Raw genomic sequence first — 12,590 nt, forward strand, 5'->3', positions numbered from 1 at the left:
ATTATCAATATGTACTAAAGTTGAAATATCTTACTTAGCTTTAAAACCTTAAACCTAGGCATAAACAAGAACACTAACAAAGGATGCTGGAAAATAGAGGGAGTAAGCTTTCCAGGCTGGAGAAAAGAAAGGTGTATTTGACAGAGCAAAGAGAAGAGAGGCAAGGTTCACAGCGGGGTATAGTACTGGGGATGCTAATCCAGAAGTGATGGTGGAATTAACTCAGCAGCATCAGGAAGTCTGCAGCTCAGCTACTAGAACAAGGTAGATATGGTTGTACTGAAGCAAGTAAAAGAAATAAAACCTCCTGCCTTTGTCCCAGGGACCATGACATCTACCGACAGGCTAACTAAGGGCTCCATAGATAGTAATCTGCCCTATCAACTGATATTCTTCTCACGTCAACTTCTCCCTTCATTAAACCAGGGCAAGATGAAAGTTAATATCCTGCCTGAAGTCTTACAGCTAGCTAGTATATAGCAGAGGTAGGAGCTAAATTTACTAAGATTGAGCCTGCCACTTGCACTCCTCAATTTCTGTCCTGAATTAGTCTAGGACTCTGTTGGTTTCTTAAGAAAATTATAGTATTGAAAATAAATAACGAGAGCCAGACTTTGTTGGGCTCGCCTTTAGGAGAGGTGGAGACAAGGAGATGGTGTAGCCTGGGCTACACAGAGTGAGCTCTAGAAGAGTCTGAGCTACATAGTGAGGTCCTCTCTCTAAAAAAAAAAAAAAGAAAAGAAAAGAAAAGAAAGGAAAGGAAGGAAGGAAGGAAGGAAAAAAGGAAGAAGAGAAGAAAGAAACGAAGGAAAGAGAAAGGAGGAGGAGAAGCAGGAAACAGGAAAGGAAAAAGGAGAAAAAAAAAAAAACAGAAAGGAGTACACAGAAATAGTGAGTAGATTGTTGAGAGGTGGAGAAACTAAAGGGAAATAGAAACCAGCTCAACACATTGTGCATTGCTCAAGCCTTGACCTTAAGGAATGGGTTATGCAATAGGCACACGATGTAGGGTGAGAATCGATTACTACTAATCCTTTCTTAGAGCTGATAGACATTCCAGAATGACTTCTTTGCAAACTGGGTGAAGAGCAGACACTGTTTTTCTTTATCTTTTCTTGCCGAGAGAGAAGCACAATCATGAATCTTCACATAGAGCCAATTATTTAGGGAGCAAAATCTCTGTGGATATAACATTATCCTTATGGTTGTCAAAGCCTGATATAAAAAAAGATGGTGGGGGGAGGGGGCAGAGAGAAGTAAAAAAAAAAAAAACAAACAACGGGGGGGGGGGGCAGACAGAGAAAGTGAGATAGAGAGAAATAGAATTCATACAATGATGTCATCGGGAGAAAAATGGCCTTACACCCTAACTGTAATCTAATCAACACCAGCCGTTGTTGCTTGTTGTGTTTGATCGTTGTGAACAAAACACCTACGTACACAATCTAGAGACGGTGAGTCTGATGTGGATTAAAGTTACAGTGAGGCTGTTCGGCCTCATTCGACACAACACCAGAGACACAAACATGTGGCAGAAGAACTGGGTTTGTTTATGTTGAAGGTGGATAGAGTCTGAAGAATACTGGCTTTTCATTAATGTCCCTGAGTGCTGACTCTTGTTTATTTCCTGCTCTGTAAGATGCTTGTTTATCATCCAAGATGTGAGCCCTAAATTCATCTCTGACAGAAGAGAACCATGATAAATTTACTCTAAAACCTTGAATAATACAGAGTATTAACAATGAGTTGCAGTCTAAAATTTTGACATAAACAGCTACTTTCTAATCAGAATGTCACATATAAATATATTGATGATACTTATTATATATATGTATGTATGTATATGTGTATGTATGTATTAGTCCTTGTGGTTAAAGGTTTTCTTTGTCATGTAACCAGAATTTCAAAATATCTTACCAACATTATTATACACAGGATTTGCCACCTCTTCTATGGCGTGAAAGTGCTTAGATGTTTCATAAAGTATTTCTGTAGTGAAGTTGCAGGGACACAGAACACAGGCTAGGTAAAGTTATGTTTCTATAGTAGTTTTTCAGGAACATGCACAGAACAGATATGAACATTTTCAGTTCAAAGGCTTAAACAAAATTTCATGTTGCGGACATTATCTCAGGGACAGCCAGCCAGATGTCTCAGCTGGTAAAGGCACCTGGCACCAAGATGAACAACCAGAGCTCTGTCTCTGGAACCCCCATAATGAGAGAAAGGAACTAACTCCAAAGGTTGCCCTCTGCCTTCCTTTTGTGTGCTGTGGAAAGAACATACAAACACACACATACCCCTTTGACTTCCATTTTTATGGATAAAAGCAACTTATAAAAACTATGAAGTAGCTTCTCAGTTTAAAAGAAAACTGAAGCCTTAAAAATTAAAGTTATTTTATATTTTATATGTTAGGAGAGTATTTCATTTTAATTCTGTAACATCCCAAGAAGCATTGGGAGAAAGTACTGTTTACGCTTTGCAGAGGTTGAAGTCACCAAACACACATGTGCACGCGTGTGCATGTGCACAGGCACACACACCACCACCGCCAACAACAAGAACACACTTGCAGAAAGACTTGTCTGTTTTTTCACAGGCAGGATGGATTAGTCACAGAATATCAGTTGTAAAAGGAAGTGTGATTAAGCTCTCCTTTAAAATGCTTGAATCTTCAAGATTATTCATAATGAGATTACATTTTATTCATATTGTCACCTCTCATTTTCTCATACTATGCTTTGTGTTCATAAATATTATCCATTAGGTTCTGTTTGGGGGATTCGATCCACCATATGTAGTAATTTGGTTGGATGAAGTTAGAAAGATTGTTATGTCTGGCCTCAGAGTCTTCAGCAGTGAGGGGTAAGAGGAAATGAAACAGAAAACGAAGAAAAAAAAAAATAAGGAAGAGAGACTTCTAAGATTTCATTTAATAGTAGGTGTGTAGGAGAGAGGGGGCTGTTGAGGGAGAAGAAAGACAATGAAACTTTGGTCCTATTAACCACTGAAATAAGAAACTCGGGGATGAGAAAACAGCTAAGAGAATAAAGGAGCTGGGTGTGTTGGCACATGCCTTTAATCCTAGCCAGAAGAAATCTCTGAGTTTGAGGCCAGCCTGATTCAGAGCAAGTTCCAGTACAGCGAGTGTTACACAGGGAGAGATCCTATGTCAACATGGCAGTGGGGGATGCGGGGAGACAGAGAGAAAATGATATTAATCTTGGATATTTGGGTTTTGATATGAACAGGGAATATTCTGAAGACATATCCAGTAGCAAACTCACCAGGGACAGTGTTTACTGGGTCGTGACTGTCATGAGAAGTAAGCCCCAACTTCTCTCCGGGTTATAATAACCATGGTGATGTCTTTCTCTGGATGTGTACCAGCTGCCCCAGCTCTGCTGGGTTCTACTTTGCTCTATGCGGAAAAAAAATGTGTTGTCTTCATTCTGGGTTCAAGACCAAGATGAGAACCTTGGTCCCCGGACAAGCTCAGGGCCAACCTTCTAATGACTGCAAGCTCCTGTTTATAGGCTTCCAGTGTCATGTCTCTTTGGGTGTCATACACTCAGAAAGCATGTGACCATACCCAAGGTCAGGGAGTAAAGTGTTGTCTCATACAGGAAGCTCTGCCGGTCACATAGTCACAAAGCACAAATTGAGGGATGATTCCATTTCGGAAGAGGAAGGAAATGATTTGGAATGGCAGGGCTGTGTGCTGTCAGAATAGAAGTGAGTGGTGGCACTGAGAATAAATGTAAGCTGGAGTGCTACAAACCGAAGACTCATTCAATAATTAATCATCCTCACCTCACAAGGTCAACCCATCAGGAGTCAGAGGCTCCGGTGCATTAGGACAAGCTGCAAGCCATGTCGTCTTGTGAATAAAGTGACTGTTTCATGTTGTAGATTTCTCCCATAGCTTATTCCCTTCTGTTACAAATTCGGGTTTTATTTCCCACAGAGTTCAGCACTATTTGATCACTTACTGGGCAAAATTTCCCCCATTCAATTGGGGTACATTGATAACACCAAGTTTAAGATTTTAAGATGAACTATTACCAAAAGAATGCCCTCTTATTTACTAGGGCATGTAGCCACTTGTATGATTTGCTGAGCCAAGGTAAATAGTATGAAGTAACTTAATTGCAGTACCAGGGACAAAAATTAACCCTTTACACGGATTCCTAACCTCAGTCTTATGGTCTTGTTCAGACACCACAGGAAAAGATTCCCTGATTGGCCAGGGTTAGCTACAAAATGTAAACTAACTTGATAGCTTCCCCAAAGAGTTACAAGCTTCGCTTTGTATGGTAGAGTTACATACTAGACAGAAAAATTCTATCTTCGGGTTTAAAATGCTTTTAATTTCACTGTGCTTTGGAGAGTGCTGTATGTATGGGTTCCTCTGCCCCTTGACCCTGCAGCTCATGCTGCTGCATTCTCTGGGAGGACACAGGGTAAACAGACAAGTCCCAAGGCAGAGGAAGCCTAGCCTTTATGACCACTAATCACAAAATGTTTCAGATGGTTTATCCACTCAACAGTATAGGATAGAACACACAATGCCCTATTTCTCTTATTGGTTTAGTCCTATAAGGCTTCTTCTACTGATAACAGAAAACGACTTCTCTTACAGCTGCAGTTTGTAGCCCACTAGTTAGGGAGTTAATTGAAAAGTAAGTGCTCTTTTCTTCCTATCTGGCTTTACTGCAGACTCTGTTTCTCATCATTTACTTAAGAAATGGTATGTGACCTTCAGATGAATGCCTGTCTGCAAGACTTTGTGGGTCTTTATAAGCTGGATCGAGCAAAGAGAGGAGGTAGGAACTGAGGAGCAAAAGCTGAGGAACAGAAGCGGAGGCAGAATCCTGAGGAGAAGCTGACAGAAATGAGCAGAAATTGGGAAATGAAGGAGGGGGAGGGGGTATCACAGAGAATTAGAGCTAAGAAATTATAGACAGTTGGATAGGACAGAAGAATAGAGGCAGAAGAAAAAGAAGGAGACCAATGAAGAGACCTGTTGAAGTGTAGTCCTGTGATCTGATTCGTTTCTTTTACTCAGGCATTCTCTCTCATCAGCTGTAGAGCCTTAGCTGGACCCTGTAAGGATCTAAGAAGGCTGGTGCTATAAAAGATCTCTCGATACTTGAAAATTATCAGAATACAGGATATGGTGAAGCCATGACAACATAATGGACATTAGTTTTAATTTGTGAGAAATGTACAAACAACAAGGTAGATGGGAGTAGTACATGATTTTAATCTCAGCGCTCTGGAGGGCAGGTAGATTTCTGTGAATTCAAGGCTCTGATCTACATAGTGAGTTCAGAATCAGCAAGGACTATGTAGTAAGACCCTGTCTGGAAAAAGAAGCAAAATTTGTTGCCTTATGTAGAATATGCAGTCATGCCCATATCTAAGTTGTGTATTCGTTCAGTTTTCATCACTGACAAAACACTTGATGTAAATCAAAAGGAGGACATTTTTTGTTTTGGTTCACACTTTCCAAAGTTAGAAACAAGGGTTGCTTGGCTTCGTTAATATGGGCCCGTGGTGAGGCCCAGCACTGTAACAGAAGGGCATGGAGAATGAAGTCAGGAAGCAGAAAGAGACAATTCAGAGCTAGAACACGATGTAACCACGATGATATGACCTCAGAGGTATACTTTCTACGGTTAAACCCACCTCCAAAAGTTTCCAAGATCTACCCAACTAGACCCACCATCTTTGATGATGTGGGAGAAATTTCATATTCAGACGTATTTTACCATTTTATTGCTTGGGTGTTTGTATATTATAAAAAATCAGTACACTGAAGAGAAAAGGTTCAGTGGTTGAGAGCATTTACCACTCTAGTAGAGAAACAAGTTTAATTCACAGCACTCACTTAGGAGATGGCAGCTCACAACCACCTGTAACTCTACTTACAGGGCATCCAATGACCTATTCTGGCTTCTGTAGACATTTTTAATCATGTGGACTTATTTACACACAGACACATATAATTGTAAAAAAAAAAAAAAAAAAAATTTAAAATATCAAAGGAGCCAGCAGCGGTCCCCAGTAAATTTTTTGAATGTATCTTTTGTTCTAGTGATAATAATAGGAATAAGGTTATGTAAGCCAGTCCAGTTTGGTTCCAAGTGGGAGTCTGATTACCGAGTAAACACAAGGATGAGTGGCAGAGCTCTTCATTCGGCTCAGACATGGCCCCTGCTAAGACTGTGTGCAGAATCAGCTTGCTATTCCTTTGTAACACATTCTCCTTCTGCTTACTTTACACGCTGTCCTGGAACTTGATCTGTAGACCAAGCTGGCTTCGAACTCACAGAGATCCGCCTGCCTCTGCCTTCTGTCCAAGTTCTGGGATTAAATCTTTGCACCCAGCCATTCTATGTTTTTAAAGTGAAGTACATATGTCTTTTTATTACTTACCCAAACAATGGCAGCCATCAAGATAATGCCAAAATAGGAGCCACCCTAACAAAATACAGTCACCTTTTTGTCTTAGGGTTTTTATTAATGTGAAGAGACACCATGACCACGGCAACTCTTATAAGGAAAACATTTAACCAGGGTTCTTCCAACTAGGCTATGACGACTCCAACAATGCCATACCTCCCAATAGTACCACTCCTTATGAGATTATGGGGTCCAATTACATTCAAACTTTGCTAGTGCATATCTTTAATATACACAGTTCGGTAAGAATTTGGCATCATGATAAGCAAGATAATGGACATGCTGAACTTTTCCCTCCTGCCTTGCTCCCACGGGACCTCGGGGAAGCAGCAGATATGCATCTCGTCACCTTAAATTACTTAACCCTTTCTAATATCTCACATAAGGAAAGCCGTACAGCGTATGTCCTTTTCTTTGGAAAACTACATTGTGAACTTATGACTCATTTCTTGTGTTTGCTGGGCAGTAGTTCACTGTGTGGGTCAATCAGTATTTATTCTTTATATTCATCCATTCATTCAATCCCTCATTCATGTGTACATGTGTGTTTGTGTACATTCTTACACATATAGAGGCCTGAAGACAAGATTGCTCAGCTGCTATCCCGCTTAAAATATATATTTATGGTCTGGGTTGCCACCTGAGGCCATGTTGATGTCTGAGGGCCATGCTGCCACCAGGGCCATACTGATTTGAGTGGTCTTTGCTGCCACCTGAGGTCATGGTGTCATCCTAGCCCATGCGGCAGTCAAGGGTCATGACTAGGCTACGGTCTTACTGCAGCCGGGGTCTGTGTTGATGTTCTTGGCTTTTGTTGCCACCAAACACCATGCAGATGCCTATAGTCTGGAATGCTATCTGAGTCCATGTTGATGTCCAAGGTCCAGTACTGAGCCAGCCCTGTCCCTGGCTGGTTCTGGGAGAACTTACCTTACTCCTCTCCAGCCACAGTGAGGGCTGGTCCTGCCCCTGGGCTTACTAACGCAGCTACCACCCAAGCCCATATCCACAGCTTTGAGTAGGCCCACCCCAACATCTACCCCATCTATGACTCCCAACATCTGCCTCATGTATGACCTGCTGGAGGGACCATATGGATCCTGCTGAACCATAGCCACAGGATCTCCATGCCTTAGGGCAAGAGCGAGACACCAGAAAAGAGTCTTGGTGAGAGTCCAGTATTGGTGGTGGAGCAGAAGCCAGAGGCCTTTTACCAGAGCAATGACTCATCACACTGAACATTTACAAGTAAAGCTGTTTGGGCAAAGGGATATACTGTGGGGCACACTGACGTTCCCAATGCCACTGTGACAAATGAGTAAGCTATGGAGAGGAGCAAATTTTCTTTTTTTAATGTTTACTTCTATCTTCTTTTTCTGGGTGGGGGAGGGTACAAGGGTGGAGGGTGGACATGGAAGGACTAGGAACTGAGTGGGATTGGAACGCATGATGTAAAATTCCCAAAGAATTGCCAGGCATCAGTGGCTCAAGCCTTTAATCCCAGCATTTATGAGGCAGAGGCAGTCGGATCTCTGAGAGTTCAAGGCCAGCCTGGTCTACAGAGCAAGTTCAAGGACAAGCTCCAAAGCAATGCAGAGAAACTGTCTTGAAAAACCAAAAAGAAACAAAAATTCCCACAGAATCAATAAAAATTATAAAAATATATATTTAATGGACACACAGTAGTTGTATGTATTTTCAGGGTTCAGTGAACATTCAATATGTTTTATTAATTTCTCTTTATTACATGTTGTCTTAAAGATGATCTGGTTCAATGATCCTAAAATGGAGTGGCTGTTAGAACCATCTTGGAAGCTATAAACATGGGCCCCAGCCACACTCCAGCATATTAGGAAAAAAAAAATCTTTCAAAGTGGACCAGATCACATCTTTTAAAAACCCTTGCCTAGATTGTCCCAATGTCCAGTCAAGCTTGAGAAGCAGTGAGGTATTTTAATGTCACATATAACTTGGAAATTCTGGTTACAGGGCAACTGGAGATGGCCGATGTTTTTGTTCTGTGAATGCTGGACTCACTACATTCCATTAGTGTCCTCATCACTGGCTGACAGCTGGAAGGCTGCAGCTGCTTTCCCACGAGCTGAGAACTGGTGGCTAGACCAGTTTTTCAACTCTTGGATGTTAGATCTGATAGGGGAAGAAAGCTGTTAGGTACTAATGTGGGTTTAAGTTAAAGCCAGGAGGCTGTGGGTATTATCTTGAGGAAGTGAAATTAGATTAACTGACAAGAACACTGTATAATAAGTGATTGGAATGATTCCTGAAGCCCAAGGATGTAGCTATAGGAGACTTGTAATGAATTAACCAGATCTGGTAGAGTAATAGATTGTGTTTTATTGTGAAAAAAACTTACACAGAAAACAAGTGACTTGGAGTGTTCCTGCTCCAAGGAGGCAGACCCTGCCTCCCCCAAGAGGCACCGATTTCTGATCCTCTCCCTTTATCTCAAAAGGTGTGGCCACTGTTACAAGTGCTCAGGCAAATATATGGCTATCTGCAGCCAAGTGGCAGGATACTTATTTAGACTGTTCAAGGCCCTGGGTGTCCCCTGCCCTCATAAAGGCACATGTGACAGAGAGACAGAAGGACAAGAGAGGAGAGATAACCATCCTTCTGAATCTAACCCATAAAATAAGAATACCAACAAAATTATATACTTATATCATAGGGAAAAAATGATAATTTACTTTTTTAAAAAATTGAGATTATAACATAATTACAACATTACCCCCCTTTTGTTTCCTCCCTCCACCCCCTTCTATATACTCTTCCTTGGTCTCTTTCAAGTTCATGGTCTTTTTTTCGTCCACTGTTATTTCCTGCATATGCATACATTCACAGACACACACTCCTAAATATAACCGGCTCCGTCGGTATAACATTTTATTTGTATGTATGTTTTCAGGCCTGACCATTTGCTGTGGGTAACCAATTGGTGTGCTCTCCCCTGAGGAAGCCCATTTCTCCCACTTCCGTTGCCTGTAGTTTGCTGTGCAGGTCTTGAAGCATCATGGGCTTTTCCCTCCTCCACTTCGGCATGTCCATTGTTGCTATCCTTATTCATATCGCTATTGGTCAGTCAGATCGGTGAGACTTCATGGTGCAGCTTCTGACACACAACCTCACAGTGAATTCATGAAAATCTTCTTCTGACTTTAGAGGATATAGCGCACCCTGGAGCTTTCACCATTGCTGGTCCGTAGAGCTCAGTACAGACGGACACACCAACCCTCATTGGCCAAAATGCTTGCAGCTCTCACAAGTAACTTAGAGAGCCAGCCAGAGGGTCCATCTCAGTACTCTTTATACATGTAAAAAAAAAAAAATCACTTTGATATATGAAAACACAGTGTTGTGTGACTTACGGAAGGGACTCGGAACAACTGCACACTTAGCCCACACAAGCTGAAGACATGACGCCACCTAAGTCTAGCTTGGGGAACCTGTGAGTTTATTAGGGTTAATTACAAGAGCGTGGGTGACTCCAAGGCAGCTACATCACTGGAAAGCCCACCCAGCATGAGTGATGAGTTATTAAGCTACATTCTAGGAAGTCCCTACACAACAGGCAGAGAGCCAGATCTCCTACAGCAACTGTTTCTGTGCATATAACTTTAGGGGGCTTGAGAAGTGCTTCCAAGTAGCTCCCTGAACTTCCTCGTAAGTTTTGTTTATTCCTTGACTATCATGAACCTCCCTTCTACCCCCATGAGAAAATACTTTCAATGGGAGGCCACACAGCTTACAGGACACACAGCGAACCCCACCCTCAGGGAAAGCTGTCTATTTTTGTGCTTTGCGAGTGTATTTCCTCCACCCTTTCCATTTATGGCCTGATATGCACTAATGCACAGTTTCTTCTTATTTAAAAATGCAGGTGCTGGAAGAGGGGTGTGGCTGCCTCATTCCTTAGCAATAGTTTTCTCCCTTTTCCATTCCTCAGTTTAATTTTTCATCTCATCCCAAAAGAGGCCAGAAATATATTTGGAAGCGATCATCTTGTATTTCCTTCACCCCAGCCAGGATTTTCCCAATTTTCCAGAGAAGAAGGAATGGAGCCAAAGGAGCCTGGGATTGTTGACAGCTTCATAAACGCATACAATGTATAGAGTATTCTCATGACTCTACCCCCATCCCGTCTCTGAAATCCCTACCGTTCCTAGCTCTTTCCTGCCTCTACCAACTTTTCTTGGGTTCACGACTTCCTACCTTTTCAAACATTTTCGTTTTGACATTATAATATGAACATATCATTTCTTCCTTCCCTCTCCCCCCTTCAAGCCCTCCCACATACCCTTCCCAGCTTGCTTTCTAATTCATGGCCTCTTTCCTTCACCTATTGTTGCTTGCACACATGTATGTGAATAGATATTCCTCAATATAGCATACTTGTGTCCATGTTCTCAGAGCTGACCACGTGTGATCCATTTAGTTCAATCAGGGCCATCCGTGGGACCCTTAGATAGGATTGTGCACTGGAGCCAGACACAGCCTGTATACAAACAAAGACATTGATTTCCCTCCTGCTTTAGTCATTCAGTAGCAAATGACTTAGCGATGAGGATTAGGGCCCCAGAGCCCTTGCTCCACCCACACCTGACTGTTACAGGGCCCATTCTTTTACTAACATGGTGCAAACATCTGCAGCTGCTGTGAATTGGTGATATGTTTCCCAGAATGCCCATGGACCACCAGCATCAGAATTACTGAGGGCCTAGCTAAGTCAGTGTTCAAAGCCTACCTCCAAAGCCGTGAAAGCTAAGTCTGCGAGAATAGGTCAGAATGTTCCAGCCCATATTCCCATCTACACACAGCTAAATTCTTATCTGTGACTCCAGGGAAAGCACACTATGGAGATAAGCAGTTTGGCTTGTCTTCTAAATATCCTATTACCCTGTCACGGGCATTTGCAATACTAAGTTCATCCTGGTTAAGCATACGAACGGGACAGAGCATTATAGTCTTATAAGGAGATACTTTGGAGGTCAGGCAGGAGCAAACATATTAACATAATAGAAACCAGGCTCTACTGTTTATCAGTGTTTGCCCAAGGGCAGGAATGATTTAAAATTCCCAAAGATAACAAAGAAATACTACTTCCTTATTTCGTTGTGAAGGATAACTTGAGTTTAAAGTGCTGAAAGCTATTTTCATCTGCAGCACACAATAATGATAAATGTGGAGTAGCAGTGGCCAGCCAGCCCGAAGCAAGGCTCAAGGCTCGGCCCCACCCTGATACCAGAATGTCTTTTTTACCATGCTTTTCCGGCTTTCTTGTGAGAGCAGAAATTCCCACAATTGTGGTCATTTTGCTAAACCAGACAGGAAAACAGTATTTTTGAGAAAAACAAACAGCTGTTACCAAGGATGAACTAGAATTTACACATAACAAGCTTTTTGTCATAACTGGCTAGTGTTCTCCACAAACCTCAGCATACATTAGTGTGGCATAGGCCCTGACCAGAAGCTTAGACCCTTAGCTGTATAATGCATACGTGGGAACATACGCATACATGTATCTTGGGGTTAAAAGAGGAGAGGCTGGCTGAATGGGAGGGGGATCTACAAAGGTACAAGAAGCCCTAGTGGTTTGCTGTTGTTTGTTCTGGTTCTCTTCCATGAGTGTTTCAAGTCAAAGGCACCGGGCCTCTTTCTGAGATAAGTCATGATAACCCAAGCACAGATGGAGGTGACCACTGTCCCTGCAGATCCTGGCATTCCAAAGGAAACGTACCAACTAAGAGCTCCACTCTCTAAGACTTCAAAGGCCTCAACCTCTCCCTGTGATCTGTATTTAACACACCTGGAGCTAAATAGCCCAGGGGAGGATTTAAAGGGGACGCAAATCCTTTTCAGTTACAGCAAGCAGGAAACTGAGGATGGGGGATTGCCAAGGAGAACAGTCAGGCCAGAACAGTCAGGCCGCACAGTGGGTTCAGGCATGACACCTTTACTCAAACATGCTTTTCAGAAGAATTCGATTAACTCACACGATTACAAACCACACTTACTTGTTTTTGCATGTTTGATCATCCATGGAAAGGAAATGAAGAACAGTGTTTTGAGAGTTTGATGCTGTCACAGAACCCAAGTGCCTC

Source organism: Phodopus roborovskii, unplaced genomic scaffold, assembly GCF_943737965.1.
Source record: "Phodopus roborovskii unplaced genomic scaffold, PHOROB, whole genome shotgun sequence".
Classification (NCBI taxonomy): domain Eukaryota; kingdom Metazoa; phylum Chordata; class Mammalia; order Rodentia; family Cricetidae; genus Phodopus; species Phodopus roborovskii.